Source organism: Lissotriton helveticus, chromosome 8 (genome assembly GCF_964261635.1).
Source record: "Lissotriton helveticus chromosome 8, aLisHel1.1, whole genome shotgun sequence".
Taxonomy (NCBI): Eukaryota; Metazoa; Chordata; class Amphibia; order Caudata; family Salamandridae; genus Lissotriton; species Lissotriton helveticus.
The window spans coordinates 1,701,429,578-1,701,447,348 of record NC_136069.1 but is presented as its reverse complement, the minus strand read 5'-3'; positions in this window follow the sequence as shown (position 1 = coordinate 1,701,447,348).

The following is a 17,771-nucleotide window of genomic DNA, read 5'->3' as shown; positions in this document are numbered from 1 at the left end:
TGGAGAAAAAGATTTCTAAAAGGTAGGGTAACATAGGAACACGCTATGAAATGCAAATGACTTTTAATGAGATGCAATGGTTGCGGAAAGCATGGAAAATTATCATATGCAAAGGTATGTCTTTATTGAAGCAAAGACAGAAAAATAGATAGGTGCAGTTTAGAGTTTCAGCAAGATAATTACCTAGACTGGTGTGAAAACCAACCCTGGCCACGGGTCAGTTAAGGACAGGAAAACCCCAAGGAAGGACAGTCATCAACGGGACAGCAGGTGCAGAATAGACACCCCAGGACCGGACAGGAAACCCAGATTAGGATCAGGACAGGACCACCAGGACACGACCAGCACCCACAGTTCGGAAGCAATGCCTGCGCTCCACCCTCTCCGCAGCTACCAGTCAGAACCCCGATTGGGTTAGCGAACTCCCCAGCAAAGTGCTCCGCCAGCACTTAAGGTTTAGTAAAACCTTAGTCTATGGTCAAATTCGGACAGAGTGCTCCGCAGCGCTCTGTAAATTCAGTCACCTATTGAGTGCGTTGGGTCAGTGACAGGTCAGCTATTCGGACAAGTCGGACAAATGCCCTAGGTGAACCTAGGCTAGTTATACTGTTTTCGGGTCAGTGTACCACCCCCCAATGTTGCAAAGTGTCAGAATTCCCAATTTCGATTGGTCCTAAGGTAGGATGGGTTAACACACCAATCAGAACAGACTTTTCTAAGGCCTAATTTACATTTTTGGGTACCGCCTAGCAAGATTGGGGTTCCCATGAGAGAGTACACAGAATACAATAGAAAAATATCATTGTAACAGTTTCAGAACAGTCAACTCCATCTTGCTGGGTCAGAGGTTGCTTTCACATGAGCATCTTGACTGTGGCTGCCAGCTGGCTGAGTTCCACTGCCCAAGGTTATTTCTTCCTTGGCGGCGCGAACATGCCCAGAAGGGACCTTCAAGATGGCTCTCAGTATTTTCAGACCCCCATTTCCCGCGATTACATGAAAAGTAAGCGAAAACAAATTAAAACATAGAAATAAATGAATGTATTACATATCATGATTTCGTACTTCAGGTTTATCTTTATAAAATATGCTATGCGATTAAGGGTAAGTGCAACAGACAATATCACAAGAGCAGTGGTGCAAGCTTCACCACGTTATCACATTAAGCGGCCATCATATGGCTATTACGCATGCGCACCCTTTCCCTCCAAACTGCAACTACGTCACGTCACGTGATTATATCTAACGCATGCGCAGAAGCAAAATTCAAGCAGCGGCCATTTTTATTTACAAGGGTTATTTGTATTAATAAAACACATAGGCAAGCATCACTAAGATACACACGCACATTCAAAAATACATAAATTAGTAAAACGAACAATTGGGATTACAGGATTATAACAGATTTCGAGGTTCTTGACTCGAGCAAGTCGCGATGCGAAATCTTGCTCTATCAATCCCCTCTTTGATGATATTTACTATCATCACAAAATAACGGAACCAGATGCCAACTTTCTTTCACACCTTGTATAATTCTATCTCCTCCAACAGGCGATTCAGTTTCTCTTTCTCATTTTTGGTAGGGTGAGAATTTTTCACCCTTTTGTAAATCTGATTATTCATTTCTTCCAATTCAAGTACATCCGCACTCCGTTTCACTCCCCTTGCATTCACTTGGTACTTCTTGTGGTGTTTGCGACATTTGCAACAGACAAATATGAGGAATAGGATAAGACCTATTACTCCAATTGGCATCAGTATCTTAAACAATAAGCTTTTACCTAAGCTAGCAAACCAATGACCTACATTGGAGAGACCATCAACCAGTCTCTTCCAGGCACTGTCAACCTCGAGTGGTTTGAGTTCCTTTTCCAAATTAGTAATGTTTTTCACATATCTTTTGAGCTGCACACTTTTGTCCGGAATTTAAGTGCAACAATGTTGCGCCTTCAACATCCGGCAGACTCCGCCCTCATTTGCTAATAAGGTGTCAAGCGCAAGTCTGTTCTGCAAAACCATTGATCTGATCGCAACCATTTCGGTATTGACCAGCAGAAATCCATGAGCCGTGTCAGTAGACAACACATCCACTATTGTGGATAATTTGCAAATTCTGTGAGTGTTCAGAACCACTCCCACTCCAGGTATCAGTGCACTAAAAATACTACCCATTATTTCTCCTACGCTTTCTCTTTTACGACGCACTAAGCCATTAGTGTCTTCATTGCTTCCAGCAACTTCATTCACATGGTATATTTTCGGGAAAACAATGCCAAAGTTGCAGCTTCCATACCAGTGATCCGGCAATTTGAAATAAGCCTTGTTTCCACATATATAATAAATTCCAGGAAACACAGGTTCTGACCCGTTTTTGAAACCCCAACCTCCAATTACCTTGTAATTGTGCTCACATTGACTGGAACCAATGAAAATGTTATTATAATAACTAGTCTTCTCGCGGTGAAGACAGAGTTTCCCTTTCTTTTCGAAATCCAGCAACAAAGCAGGCCCCGCCCCGCCATTTGAGGTGCTTTCCATGTCCTCAGCCCATTTTGGGGTTTTCTGTCTTTTGTCATTTGCCTTTCTTTGGAAACTCTCCCTTCTTTTCTCTGCCATGTTCAAGAATATTTTCTCTTGTTCATGTAATGAACAGGTCAAGTTGTCTCTGTGTGCTTCATTTAAGTCTATGGTACCTATAGTCAGAAAGTATTCTCCCATATAACGTGTAACGTCACTTTTAGTATGTACAGGGTTCAGGTTTCCACGTATAGGAAGTTCAGAAAAGATCACGTCATTGTTAGAGTAATAGTACTGTAACGGTCCTCTTTTATAGAACAAACTAGCTAAAATGCTACAGGAAATTCCATATGTCAGGGGCAGGTGATGGTAAGTCACTCCCTCAGCTACAGGTTTGCGAAAACATTCAAATGAGTCTGGTTCTTAACTCCGTGGTAATGTAGTCCTTCCTCAACTGGTGCTTCTAAGTCTCGTTTTGTTTGTCTGAGTGCTTTTTCACGTCTTTCTACACTTCGTGTTGTCAGTTCTTCAGTGTCAGTAGTTTGTGTAGGGTCAATATTAGTATTTTTGCTTACCATAAAAGGAATGAAAACTGTTAGTCCTATCCAAACTATTATTACTATAGCTATACTACATATATATACTTTGCAGCATGTTTTGCAACAACTGCGACTAGGTCTACCATTCACGTTTGAATCAGACATTTTGGCTCAGAAGAAGTTTTCAACCCCCCTTTGTAACTTTACACAGGTAGCTTACTCTGTGCAATTTCAGGTGAGCTCGTCTTCTTCTGGAGACAAATCAGCAACTTGTTCTCCGTCACTTTCGTCAGTGATATCAAGATCCTCAAAATTTTCCAAAATCAGGTATGTCCATTCAGGATCTTGGTATTTTTCATTCAGTCTTTTTATTCGATCACTCCTTCTTTTGGAGCTGTCTCCAATTTGCTCTGCAATCCGTGGACTTCTCCTTCTGTCTGCAAGTTTCTCTTCTACTGTTTTTATTCTTAATCTCAGTCTCTTAATATATCTTGGTTCGATATTTTTCTTTTTCTTAAGTCTTTTAGCTGGCACTGTGATTTGGCTTTCTTCTAATGTCCTTTTATTTTCATTTGTTTGTGGCACTTCTTCTGTCTCTTCCCTTCCTGTCTGACTAGTTCCAGGTCTTGTATCTATTTCTTCTGCCTGGTTACTAAGCTGGCCTGGTTCAGGTGAATTTTGGTTTTGGCTTTCAAATGTCTCTGTTTCTGTGTCCTGAACACGTTCTTCTAATTCTATCTGATCCTGTTCAAGCACTTCGATCCCTTGATTTTCTTCTGCTCGAACTTTTACACTAGTTCTATTCTTTCCTTTTTCGATTTCAGGAGTTAGTGGAGGTGTGTCAATCACTTGCTCTGTCCCTGTCTGACCTTCCTCTTCGTCCTCAGATTTGACGTGAATCTCAATGATCTGAGGGTCTTCGCCTGTGCCTGTCTCGACCTCTCTATTCCACTCTCTATCTTCGTAAATTCGCTCTCTTGTTCTGATTGGTTCTCCAGTGAGATCGATTATGGGTATCCAATCATCTTGGCTGGTGCTCGGCTGCTCGTCATCAGCTTCTTCCGGACCAACGTCTGCAGGACCCTCAGCTGGACTGGTGCTCGGTTGTTCGTCATCAGCTACTTCAGGACCAATGTCTGCAGACCCCTCAGCTGGACAACCTTCAGCTCCAGGTTCCTCGTCTGGAATTACCTTCTGTGTATGGCTGGCATGGTTGCACTTGGGAACGCCTGCACACTTCACCGCTGTCGTGGTCACCAGTATTATCTGGCGCTTTTTCCCCCACCTCGGTGCAAGACAACTCGAACGAGTGTGTTTCTTGATTCTAACCCAGTCACCAGGAACCAATTTGTGAACTGGAGTTGTCGGGTTGGCGAAGGCGTCTTCCCCAATCTGGCGAGAGCTAGAACGCACTTGGTCACCCAGTTGCTTGCAGTACTCAAGTACCAAATCATCAGTAATGCTTAACAGTTTGTACCCTGGTACCCATTCTTGTCTCATCACTCTTCCCATCAAGATTTCATGGGGGCTCAGGCCTGTTTTTCGGTCTGGAATACTTCTGAGTCCCATCAGAACAAGGGGCAAGGCAGTAATCCAATTCATGCCTGTAGAGTCACACATTTTTGCCAATCTTGATTTTATAGTGCCATTTATTTGTTCTACCACTCCAGAAGCCTCTGGACGATGTGCACAGTGCAGCTTTTGTGTGATTCCAAATGCTTTACAGAGTTGAGCGATCACCTCATTCTGAAAATGTCCGCCTCTATCTGATTCAATAATGACTGGAACCCCGAACCTAGGTATCAATTCTTTCAGTAACAATTTGGCTACGGTTATGGCGTCACTCTGTGTGGCAGGGTAAGCTTCCACCCATTTTGAAAATAGGCAGACAATGACAAGGACATATCTTTTTCCCTCGCAACGAGGCATGGTGATGAAGTCAATCTGTATTCTCACAAAGGGACCCCCTGATTTTCCAATTTTCCCCAGTTCAACTACTGTTCTTTTTCCAGCGTTGAACTGCTGACATGTCAAGCACCTCTGGCAAAGGGATTCTGCTACCTTCCTGAACTTCGGGTTATACCAGTTCTGTTGAAATACCAGAACCATGGCATCCCTACCAGTGTGTGAATTTCCATGTATTAGCCTTGCCATAGTGGCGAGCAAGTGCCTAGGTAACACAGGCATACCATTTGGGCCCACAATGACACCATCCTCACGTCTTGGTCAACAACCAAGTTTCCTCCATTTCTCTTGCTCTTTCGCTGGCACAGCATGCTGCCAATCTCTCACTTCGTCCCAGGTAGGCACTTCTTCAAACACCATAAGTTGGCAGCTGTTTCCAGTCCCTCCCAGTCTGATATTTATTGACATGCGATCCATAGCACATTGTTTTGCCACTCGATCAGCAAAATCATTTCCCAAAGATACAGAGTCAAGGCCCTTTTTATGAGCCACACATTTGACCACTGCCAATTCTTTTGGTAATTGGATTGCCTCTAGAAGGTCTTGTACAATCTTCCCATTTCAAATGGGGGTACCTGATGAAGTCAGGAATTCTCTTTGTAGCCACAATTGGCCAAAGTCATGCACAACCCCATAACAGTACTGACTGTCAGTATACACTGTTATTCTTTTGTCTTTTCCCAATTTACAGGCTCTTATCAGGGCAATCAATTCGGCTACTTGTGCAGACTTTATTCCAAATAAACAGGATGCTTCTTTAATTTTGTCTAAATTGACCACAGCGTATGCAGCACTTAGGCCTACAAGTTCGTGTCTCATACATGAACCATCCACAAACCATTCCTTATCATGTTCGGGCAAAGGTGTTTCTTTAATGTCTGGATGGGGTTTAGTACTGAATTCTGTCAGGTTAATGCAGTCATGCTCATTCTCTCCCTCAGCTTCCATTACCATTGAGTCAGGGAGTAGAGTTGCTGGGTTCCAAATATTACACCGAGTGATGACTACATTTGCAGCACCCATGAGAATTCTCTCATATTTAGTCAGCCGACTAGGGGTGAGATACTGAGTCTTAGTCCGGGTCAATAGAATCACGACTGCATGTGGAACATACACAGTTACAGGATGTCCCATGACAATGGATTCACTCTGTTCTAAACTCGTGCAAGTTGCGGCTACTGCTTTCAAACATCCAGGTAATCCAGCAGCCACTGGATCCAATGTGGCAGAGAAATATGCCACGGGTCGTCTGGTCAAGCCATGCTCCTGTGTTAGGACTGACAATGCACAATTATCACGAGTGTCACAGAATAGGGCAAACTCCTTGGAATAGTCAGGCATCCCTAGAGCAGGGGCTGTACACAGACAATCTTGCAACTGAGTGAAGGCTGTTAAGCTCTCGTCATCCCATTCCACAGGGTCCTGTGCTCCTTTCTTTGTCATTTTTATCAGAGGCTTTGCAAGGACTGCGAATCCCAAAATCCATTGCCTGCAGTAACCTACAACTCCAAGGAACATTCTGACTTCTTTCTGAGTACGGGGTAACTCCATATTTTGGATTATTCTGACTCTCTCTGAGGTGACTTTTCTGACGCCTTTCTCTATCTGGTGCCCCAGATATTTTACTGATTTTGAACAGAACTGCAATTTTTCTGGGGCCACCTTATGTCCCTTTTCACTTAGATGATTCAGTAGGGCAATGGTGTCAATCACACAATCCCTATGACTTTTGGACGCCAATGGCAACTCCTGCTCTCACTTCGGCACTCATTCTGTAGGGCTTAGTATTGGGGTAAACTGCATATTCTTTCATGGCTATTTGTATGGGGTCTACGTTTTTCGTCAATCCTACATCTTTTCCAGTAAAGTCCCATACTTCTGGTTTCACTGTCTTTTGGAGTTCTTCAGGTAAGTCCTGTATAGTCATTCGTTTGATTTCTGAGTCAGGTCTGATTAACATTAATTTGTAAATACCATCTTCGTCTGGGGTTTGAATTTCGACGCCCTTTGGTGTGCAAAAGATGCTGCAGTTCATTTTGCACAGCAAATCACGTCCCAGTAAGTTCACTGGACTGGTATCACAAACGACAAATCTGTGCATTTCTTTGAAGTTCCCTATTGAGATCTCCATGGGTTCTGTAACGGGGGTACTAATTAATTGATTAGATACACCCACTACTTGGATTGCTTCTCCCGAGAGGGGTAGGTTTGGAACGTCTGCTGTTCTCACAGTAGAACGGGTAGCACCAGTGTCCAACAGAAAGGTGACATCATTTCCATCAACCTTTCCTTCAATGTATGGCCCTGACTGGTCCACCGGCAAGGAGGCGCCAAGTACACACTCCTCGTCATCCCCTCTCAGGCCCGTCAGTACTGGTTGTCACAGAAAAAAGTGTCATTTAACAAATACTGCGAAGTTGCTGCATTTCTGTTCTCAAAGCCTCCCCAGATTTCTACGTCGTCACCCTGCGGTGATTTCCCCTTAAAACTAGGTTTTGGTGCTCGGGGCACTTGAATCGTTTTTACCTGCTGCTGGGTCTTTCTTGGTTTTTCATTCTGCGTCTGTGGAATTAAATCAGGGGTTTGGGTATTATCATGCTGTAAATACGGACACTCGTCTCTCCAATGTCCAATTTCCCCGCACTGGTGGCAGGGAAATGTCTTTTTAGCTTCCTCTCCGCTCATTTTTGCTCGTGGCTTTCCCCCACCCCCAGGGCCTTGGTTCTGAGTAGTTTTATTTAACTTATTCAATTGCCTTTCCTGCTGTTCTGCGAGCTTGACTTGTGCCCACATCACTTTCTCCTTCAAAGCTTTTTTCTTTTCTGCCATCTCGTCCTCACAGTACTTTGCGTACCGTAGGACCTCGTCCATTTTCTTGGACTGCCAACAGATTTTGTTATCTTTTATCCACTGACAAATTTCGGGTCTTAAACCGTTTACAAACCTGTAAATAAAATGCGTCATGTCCTTCATTTCGATGTTATCTATACCACTGTATGTTTTGAACACCTGCAACAGCCTTTCATAAAAGGAATGCACAGTCTCGTCCCTTTCCTGCGTTGTTCTATCTATCTTGGTCCAATCAGTTTCTTTTGCGGGCACCTTTTCCTTCAAGTGTTGAATTACTTGTTCATATTTTTTCATCACTTCTTTAGATGGTTCCCCTGTTGTTGAGTCCCTCGGGTATTCCTCACTAGGCCAAGCTATGGCGATCTTACACTCAGTCCACAGATCTACAGGGACCACTATGTCGAAGAACCCATCCAGGTCCTTCCACAAGCATTTTTGCACTTTTACAAATGTTTCCACCTGCCTGTACCAATCTACAGGTTTCTCTCGTAATTTCGGGAAGTCATTGGTAAAGGACACAATATTCTGTCTGGACCACGGAACGTGCACATATTTTCCACCTATTTATAGAAAAAGTGGTCCTAGACACAATTTGTTAAACCAGACACAATCAATGTAAGTGTTAATTATTCACACTAAGTAAGGGGTCAGATTTAATCTGAACAAACAAAAGGAGATGTATTATTAGCTAATGCTGCTATCAATGCGAAAGAACCCAACAACATATTTTCCACCTGGCACTTCGCGCATAGGGCATAACTGTTCTGGCTTGTCAGCTTCTTTTAGAACGAATTCGGGAGTTACCTGCTTAGACCTGGCCTCATCTTTTTTCCTAGCCCATCTGGCTTTCCATCTCTCTACATCTCCCCATTTCTGCAATACTGTCAATAATTCTTTGACCTGTGCCTTTTTCCCTGACACATTCAGGTTTTCCAAATCTTTGTCTGAGAAATCTGCTCTGTATGGTTTCTGCAAAGGTTTCGATTTTGAAATATCTATTACCATGCTAGCAGCAGTGTCTGTCAATTTTTCATGGAGTACTCGGGCATTTCGGGTAAGACTTTTGCAAATAAACAGCAGCTCTTCTTCGGAGTAGGTATTTAATCTGTCTAATCCTACATTTCCTGCCATTAACTCTTCTATTTCTACTCTCAGTTTGTAGAGATCTAAAAGTTTCGTCTGCGGAGCTTGTTTCTCTAATTCTTGACTCCATCTTTCGATTTCTTCAGGAGTCACCAACGTGACACTCTTAGTACCCGAAGTCGATTCCATTTGAATCTCCCTCGTATTAAAAGGATTATGTCTTTTCTGCATCCTTTTCTCTGTATTTCTAATGGGCAGATCCAATAGTGAGACCCAGACTCGCATTCACTTGTCTGTTCATCTACAATTAAGGGCTCTGGTCTTGGCTGTGCTATGACGGGAGTAATGACTGGAGTTTTCGGACTCCCTTGACGGTCCCCATACAGCGGAACCACCGGTCCGATAGTTACTGGGATTGTCAAGGCTTCAGGACTGGTATTTAACTGGGAGATTTTCTGAATTATCTCAGCTCTCTGCTTTGCTAGAACCTCTCGCTCCTTTTCTTCCAATAGTCTCTCTAAGGATTTGTCATGTAACACCTGCTGGGTCGGAGTGGGAGAATAACTCGGGGCAGTGGGATGTGTCTCACTTGGTCCTTCGCCATAATTAGGTCTTGGGAACAAACTTCCTGTGCCTAGGGATCTTGGTTCCTCCTCATATAGAGGTTGTAAGAACGTCATTCCTGAACTTGAGGGTCTCGCCTCACCTCCGTAGGGAGGTCGAGAACAAAAGTCTCTTTCACAGGAGTATCTCGCATCCCCACTAGCTGAAATCCTTGGGTAAATCTCTCTTGTATCTACGGGACCTAAACTCTCAGTATAGGGAGGTATTTGATAACCCCCTCCCACACTTGCGGACCTGGCCTCTTCCTGGGGTGGATGTCCTCGAGATGTCCTCGAGAATTTTCCCCTTCACTAGAAGGTCGGTGCCCTTCATTATAAGGTGGTGGACTCCTTATAAACATGTCATCTAACAATTCATCATCCGACTCCCCAAGGTGCAGTGTTTGCATTTTTCTGTCTTCTTCTCCCCCCCAGGAGGACCACATGCTGGCATCATGGGAAACAGTCCTTCTACAATCATATTCTGTCTCCATTGTTTCATCTTTTTGGCTCGGTCTTCCTGCTTCAACTTTGGATAAAATTTAGTTAACCCTTTATCCATTCGGGGCTTATCCCTTTCAAAAGCCTCAATCTCCCATTCCTCTAGTGCTTCGTACTGCGTTAACCTAGGTCTGGGATGTAAATCATTCATTCGGGTTCTCAGATTGAATAGAATCCTGCTGTTAAAGGTACCCTCTAATGGAAAAGCCAATACTCCGTCATCCTTCGTGTATTCCGCCCAATTTTCCAACCATACACATGTGTTGTACCCTTTATCGAACATCATGAAAGATGCGGGAGTGTTGGGTGGTGGTATGACAACACCTTCTCTAGTTTTAATCGGCTTGTCCTTTTTGAAGTAATTCTTTACCTTATTTACAAGAGACAATTTTCTCTTGTTTCCATACATAATGTCGTTTTTAACACCTTTCCACTGATCGGTTTCAAATCCCATATGCCGAGGATCAGGTCTGGAATGCGGTCTATACGAGTGCCACATACGATTCCTACGAGTGACTTTTGTTTACAAAGTCACTTCCAATCCAAATGCGTCTTTTATTTCCGTGCAACCAATGAAGTGCACGAATTCAAATAATCTCGACCAATGGGTGCGCGGCCTTTTCGCAAAACTGTTCTCACGCTTCGGCACTCACCCCTCCTTTACAATTCCAGCTCCGCTACACACCCGCTGTGTCTACCAATCCCAGCGCGGCACAGAGTGACGTCAGAGCAGCTTCGTGCCTAACTCCCTCCTTTACAAGGTAACGGAAACTTTCTTTCTTTCTAAAGTGCTAGTGCTTGGTTATTTAACAACAAATACACATTCGCCACTGTACTCAAGTGTCTAGACAGGAAATAATTTGTTACACTGCAAGTAAACTACTTCCATTTACTTTTCACACACTACGGATAGGTCTCTTCTGCCTACCCTTCACCCAAGCATTGGAGAACCTGCTACTCCCCTAGACTCATCCACCTTTCCGGGATATATCCAAGCCTAAAGTTTCACCAGCGAGCCCCTTTGCTTTCACCCAAGCTCCGATGAACCTGCTACTCTTCCGGTGTGACCCTCACTAGGTTATGCCACAATGGGAATTTTGCCAATGAACCTCGTTGCTAACATTTATTCAATCATACATTCAGAAACCCTAGTTAGGGCTTCCAGTTTTGCCTAACCCGCACCAACTTTCCTTGAAAGCCAGTGACCTCAAAGCAAATGGATTCTATTCACCATTCGCTATTCAATTCCCCGGGGATTCCGACAACACATAAAACGTTTTACAAATGAATGAATTAATACATATAACAATATAATAACAAGAATAACGATTTTAAAACATTTCATAATTTTTCAAAGCAAACATTTCAAGTGAGTGATCAAATCACCCGAATTGCCTACTCTCGTTAGCAGCATCCAACTTAGCTAGACTAACTAGTCCTACCTAACCTTTAACTATTCCCTAACCATCCTCTGCACTACCAGAAAATTACTGATAGAGATCGCAGGTCACCCGACCAATAATTTCACCACTTAGGTTTCGGGCCCATATACTTCAATTCACCATATACATTGATCAGATGACCTTACAATCTACTACCAATAACCATGAGTCCTTTCGATTGTTTCTAGTGTACCCGACTTACCATCCACCGTTACGGGTACCTATGACCACAATGGATCAGGGAGCTAGCTGTAAAGGAAAGGCAGGAAACATTTAAATACCAACCCAAACTTCATAAATCTTTGATATATTTTTGTAAAAATTACCACAGACAACTGGGCAGTTTTAAGATTTTATCTAGAATTCGTCTTCTAATAGCATTAGGCTTACAGTTAAAAGGCAGTCGATAATCAAGATAACAAATATCATATATCCATACAAGAATAAGGTAAGGTCAAACATTTAATATCTAAGAATAATAGTGAACAGGGAACACTCTAAGTAAGGAGAAAAGAATTTTAAGGAATGGACATCTATGAATGGGCAAGCTTATGCACGTTTGAAATTACACTATTTGGAAATGTACTTTAAAATGAGAGACATTAAGATAAAGAGTGAAAGTGGAACATGCTATAAATCTAGAAAGTTACTTCAGTCAGTTTTATAAGAGAAAATTATAGACCACATCAGGAGATTGCAAACTGCAATGGAGAAAAAGATTTCTAAAAGGTAGGGTAACATAGGAACACGCTATGAAATGCAAATGACTTTTAATGAGATGCAATGGTTGCGGAAAGCATAGAAAATTATCATATGCAAAGGTATGTCTTTATTGAAGCAAAGACAGAAAAATAGATAGGTGCAGTTTAGAGTTTCAGCAAGATAATTACCTAGACTGGTGTGAAAACCAACCCTGGCCACGGGTCAGTTAAGGACAGGAAAACCCCAAAGAAGGACAGTCATCAACGGGACAGCAGGTGCAGAATGGACACCCCAGGACCGGACAGGAAACCCAGATTAGGATCAGGACAGGACCACCAGGACACGACCAGTACCCACAGTTCGGAAGCAACGCCTGCGCTCCACCCTCTCCGCAGCTACCAGTCAGAACCCCGATTGGGTTAGCGAACTCCCCAGCAAAGTGCTCCGCCAGCACTTAAGGTTTAGTAAAACCTTAGTCTATGGTCAAATTCGGACAGAGTGCTCCGCAGCGCTCTGTAAATTAAGTCACCTGTTGAGTGCGTTGGGTCAGTGACAGGTCAGCTATTCGGACAAGTCGGACAAATTCCCTAGGTGAACCTAGGCTAGTTATACTGTTTTCGGGTCAGTGTACCACCCCCCAATGTTGCAAAGTGTCAAAATCCCCAATTTCGATTGGTCCTAAGGTAGGATGGGTTAACACACCAATCAGAACAGACTTTTCTAAGGCCTAATTTACATTTTTGGGTACCGCCTAGCAAGATTGGGGTTCCCATGAGAGAGTACACAGAATACAATAGAAAAATATCATTGTAACAGTTTCAGAACAGTCAACTCCATCTTGCTGGGTCAGAGGTTGCTTTCACATGAGCATCTTGACTGTGGCTGCCAGCTGGCTGAGTTCCACTGCCCAAGGTTATTTCTTCCTTGGCGGCGCGAGCATGCGCAGAAGGGACCTTCAAGATGGCTCTCAGTATTTTCAGACCCCCATTTCCCGCGATTACATGAAAAGTAAGCGAAAACAAATTAAAACATGGAAATAAATGAATGTATTACATATCATGATTTCGTACTTCAGGTTTATCTTCATAAAATATGCTATGCGATTAAGGGTAAGTGCAACAGACAATATCACAAGAGCAGTGGTGCAAGCTTCACCACGTTATCACATTAAGCGGCCATCATATGGCTATTACGCATGCGCACCCTTTCCCTCCAAACTGCAACTACGTCACGTCACGTGATTATATCTAACGCATGCGCAGAAGCAAAATTCAAGCAGCGGCCATTTTTATTTACAAGGGTTATTTGTATTAATAAAACACATAGGCAAGCATCACTAAGATACACACGCACATTCAAAAATACATAAATTAGTAAAACGAACAATTGGGATTACAGGATTATAACAGATTTCGAGGTTCTTGACTCGAGCAAGTCGCGATGCGAAATCTTGCTCTATCACCTGGACATCCGAATGAGCACATTCTTCTGAGTCACTGCTGTCCGCTCCAGACTCTGCATCATCCCCTTCTTTATTTTTCTATTTTAAAGACCAGGGGGCATATTACCAACAACTAGCGATAATTATCGCTGTGTTGGTTTAGCGGCAATATTATTATCGCCAAGCTCCGCCGAGTTTTATCGCAGATAAACCTTGCTATTATCAAGGTTTATCTCAAAAGCGATAAAAATTGGCCGTAATACATTAAAATATCGCTGAAAAGTCAGCGATATTCATGCATTACCGAGCTAATGCTCTTAGCCATGTTATCCACCTACCATTGGATAACATGGCTAAGAACTGCTCTGGGCAGACGTTAGCTTTTGGAGATATTTGTGCTTAGCGCGAATATTTCCAAAAGTACGCTTTTGTAGGTAATAGGAGATAGCGATGTTAGCGACTGTTTCCAGTCGCTAACATCTTGGCACGCCCACTTTGCATGTCATTAGCGATAATTATCGCTGACATGCAAAGTGGGCCCCAAGATTTGGGTTCAGGGGGATCAGTGGCAGTGATCCTCCTGGACCTCAGTGCTGCCTTTGACACCGTAGACCATCAGGTGCTTCTCCGACGGCTGTCAAGGGTGGGGGTCTCCGGGGTGGCCCTCAAGTGGTTCGTCTCCTTTTTGGAAGGCCGCTCATTTGAGGTGTGGGAAGGCCCTGAGAAATCATCCTCAGTACCTCTCCAGTGCGGTGTGCCACCTACATGGCCCCTCTGGAGAGTGTGGTACTGCCCCTGGGTATTAAGATCATCAGCTACGCTGATGATACCCAGCTGGTAGTAGGCCTCCCACAATCGACCCATCATCCCGACCGGTTGCACACATGCCTGGAGAAGATCTTTACATGGATGTGTAGCTCAGCCCTTAAGCTCAACGGCTCTAAGACGGAACTGATGCTGCTGGGGAATTCTTCACCTTCTCTATCTCCTAGCAGCTGGCCCAGTTGGTTGGGACCGGTGCCCACCCCTAAGCAGGAGATTAAGAGCCTCGGGGTGTGGCTTGAGCAGGACCTTTCCTTTAAAACACACGCGAAAAAGATCTCAGGCGTGTGTTTCGGCCTGCTCCGCTCAGCCCGGAAGATCCTACCTCTCCTGCCAGCAGCCTCTATGAGGTTACTCATTCAGGGGCTTATCATCTCGCGGTTGGATTTTAGCAATGCTCTATTTCTGGGTGCCCCGGAAGGTACACTTAACAAACTGCAGCAAGTGCAGAATGCGGCCGCCAGGCTTTTGATGGACGTTCCCAGGCGTCAGTCGGCTCGCCCCGCATTAAAGGCACTACATTGGCTCCCTGTTAGAGAGAGGGTTAAATTTAAGGCGCTTTGTATAGCCCACAAACTTCTACAGGGGAAAGGGCCACCTATCCTTGAGGACATGGTCCTAGCCTATAAGGCTCCCCGCTCTCTCCGCTCTGACCATCAACATTTGTTGCAGGTCAAGAGGGGGAGGAAAGAAAGAACTGGTGGAAGAAGATTCTCCATTAGGGTGGCCACCCTGTGGAATTCCCTCCCTCTGTATTTGCGTTCGGAAGCAAGTTTCTTACGTTTTCGTAAATTACTGAAAACTTTTTTGTTTCCTGCCTGATCTCTTGTGCTGATTTGATGCTGTCTCCCTCTGGATAAGCGCGGGGATGCCTTATGGTAACCAGGCGCTATATTAAAATTCGTAATAATAATAATAAGATGATCGCTAACTGGTGTTAGCGACAGCTAGGTAATAGGGCGTTAAAATTATGGCCGCTTTAGCGGGAAAAATTCCCGCTAAAGCGACGATAAGGCCCTTGGTAATATGCCCCCAGGAGCTCTAGAAATGCTGTTTTAATTCAATTCAATTCCAACAGTCCTATTACAACAGGTCTTCCAGCAGCGCATGCTGCGATACCCAGCCTCGACCTAAGAATGAGGAGAAATAAAGAAATAACAGAACTCTGCTAGTTACTAAAATTGTATATAATTGATCATAAAAGAGGCGTAAAAAAATGGTGTCTTTTGTGATTTCCAAAAGTCACTCTGCTTTTTAGGTCTCGGCTAGAAGCGAGCGAAGCTTGCTCTCGCCAAAGACCTATAGTTAGCGTGGCAGCTTTCCAGGAGGACAGCACTGGCCGCGCGCGGCGATTTGTTAAGGTCACGCGCACGAGAACGCGCTCGCGGCCAGGCGCTGTCCTCCTCGAAAGCTGCCTCCCTTCCCCGTGCAGGGCGGGCCGCCGCGCTGCCTGCGGCGACCCGGAAGCATTGTTTTTATCTGTTTCCCGGTTACTTTGCCAGCCTCTCTGTCCGATTCCTTGTTACAAATGTTGCGGCGCCTTAAACAGGTCTAACGTTAGTCTTGCGACTGGATGTTGTCTTCAGTAAAGCCGTTTCGCATTTTAAAGGAGATGTTGTACGCAGGTTGTCTACGTTTTCCATATCTAGCGGTTTTGATTCTTATGAACTGGGAGATCACGGATTTTTCCATTTGAATTTCTGTTCAGGAACCATTTTTCAAATTCAAACAAGCGCTTTCTGTCACATGCTCACTCTCCTTCTCCCTACTCTCTAGGGCCCTCCTGATACTGCCGCTCGCTCTGTCTCCTTGCGCTGTGGCTGCCTCCTCCCCCCAACAGTTCATGGGTCCAGGGTTAACCTTTTGTTTACCAGAAATTTCTTGTTTTTAGTGAAGGCTCAGGAGAGCAGACTATGAAACTCGAAACATGTTTCCAGTCCCAAAGTCAGCAGCTCTGGATTTTATTCCACATCCTGTTTCCTAGTTAGAGCTAAAAAAAATGTACATGTACAACATCAACTGCGTTGCCTCTGCTCATCGGTACGCTGTCCCTGCATTCAGGAAGTCCAGAATCATTTCCATTCCCACTGCAGATGTATTAAATACATGTGTGTTCTGTAACTGGAAATAACACGTCTAAGATGGCCGCTTTATTTACGGCCATGTGTTGTTGTGGATAGTGAGGCATCTGTTTCACTACTTTTCAGTACTCCTTTATCAATATCAATAACGGTTACCTGGTAGAGGTTTGTGTTGGTGCACGTGGGTCTCACTCTAGCTTCATCATGGCAACTGAGATGGAGGAGCCCGAGCAGGTACCGCAAAAGTGTGACTCTCGCCAGGTCCTTCAGCAGACCCGCCTCTTTATGAACTTCTTCTGGGATATCACTAAGCCCTAGCAGGAGCAGCGGTTGAATTCTACTGAGGGACTGATCAACAATTTTGTCTTTTTACTACCTCTACCATTTAATTACCATACTTCTTTGTATACTTTAAGCACCCATTAAAACTATGTGAGCCTACCTTGCAACGCTACCCCCACGCCATTATTAGGGCAAACATTAGATTGCGCTCCCACCGTCACTGCACACTTGTTGCAAGTTTTCAACCACCATGTTCTCGTGGCCGCTCACCGTTTAATTAAGCCACAACTTCCAATTTCAGTATGTGTGCTGCTGAAGGGAGTCTGAAGCCGAAGTAAGGGTTCCTATTTAAAGTAGACTTTTCAACACTGAGTTATATGGCTACTGATTCTCATGTATTCCTCAATGTCTAGTGTCTCAGTTTATTCGCATATGGTCTGGTTGCCCTATGTTCGGTTTTTGGTGAGCGGGCACCGCTAGCTCTGCACTATACCGCTATCTGCCGTGACGAGAGCAGCGCTAGGATTGAAGGTGTGCGGCGGGGGCTAAGTATGAGGAACGGGACATTGAGCCCAAGCCTGGCAAACCTGGGCAAAGCCAGCCCAGAAAGCAGCCTGGTTCGACATCGGGACTTGTTCCTTTATCCCCCTGCACTGTGGCCTCTGCGGCAGCACCAGGATGGCTCCCCTCCTCCATGGCGGGCTGAAATAATTGCTTGGTGCAGGAGAAGTACCGGCTGGTAGTAGTAGGAGGCGCCGGCTTAGGCAAGTCTGTGCTCACCATCCAGTTTATCCAGGCGAGTGCGCTATGTCTAGCAAGCAGGTCTTCCATATTACCCGTCCTCCTTACTCATGCTGACTACAAACTATCCTTTTACCAGCTGCTGAGCTCCTGCACCCCGACCTCTGCTCTCCTTGGCCCACCTTACCGGGGTTTGTCCATCC